The following is a 423-nucleotide window of genomic DNA, read 5'->3' as shown; positions in this document are numbered from 1 at the left end:
TCATCCACTTCCTCATCCTCATCCTCATCTTATCCTCATCCTCGTCCTCATCCACATCCTATCCTCGTCCTCATCCTCCTCCCCATCCTCATCCTATCCTCATCCTCATCCTCCTCTTCATCCTATTCTCATCCTCATTCTCATCATATCCTAATCCTTATCATTATCCTCATCCTCATCCTCATTCTTATCCTCATCCTATCTTTATCCTCTTCCTATCCTCATCCTCGTCCTCGTCATCATCCTCATCCTCGTCCTATCCTCCTCTTCATCCTCATTTGCGTCCTATATTCATCCTCATCCTCATCCTTATCCTCATCCTCGTCCTCTTCCTCATCGTCATCCTCATCCTATCCTCATCCTTAACCTCATCCTCACCCTATCCTCATCATCATCCTCATCCTCATGCTATCCTCATCCTAT

At 46.1% G+C, this 423-nt stretch overlaps 1 protein-coding gene across 1 annotated transcript in view; it reads left to right on the top strand.

Annotated features, from left to right (window-relative positions):
- LOC109354003 overlaps positions 1-423 on the top strand; it is a 24,746-nt gene that overhangs the window by 1,470 nt on the left and 22,853 nt on the right. The gene's annotated exons all lie outside the window — the stretch shown is intronic.

The sequence above is a fragment of the Lupinus angustifolius genome, chromosome LG08 (assembly GCF_001865875.1).
Source record: "Lupinus angustifolius cultivar Tanjil chromosome LG08, LupAngTanjil_v1.0, whole genome shotgun sequence".
NCBI lineage: Eukaryota > Viridiplantae > Streptophyta > Magnoliopsida > Fabales > Fabaceae > Lupinus > Lupinus angustifolius.
Note: the sequence above shows the minus strand (reverse complement) of the source record. Positions and strands in the feature narration are given on the sequence as shown.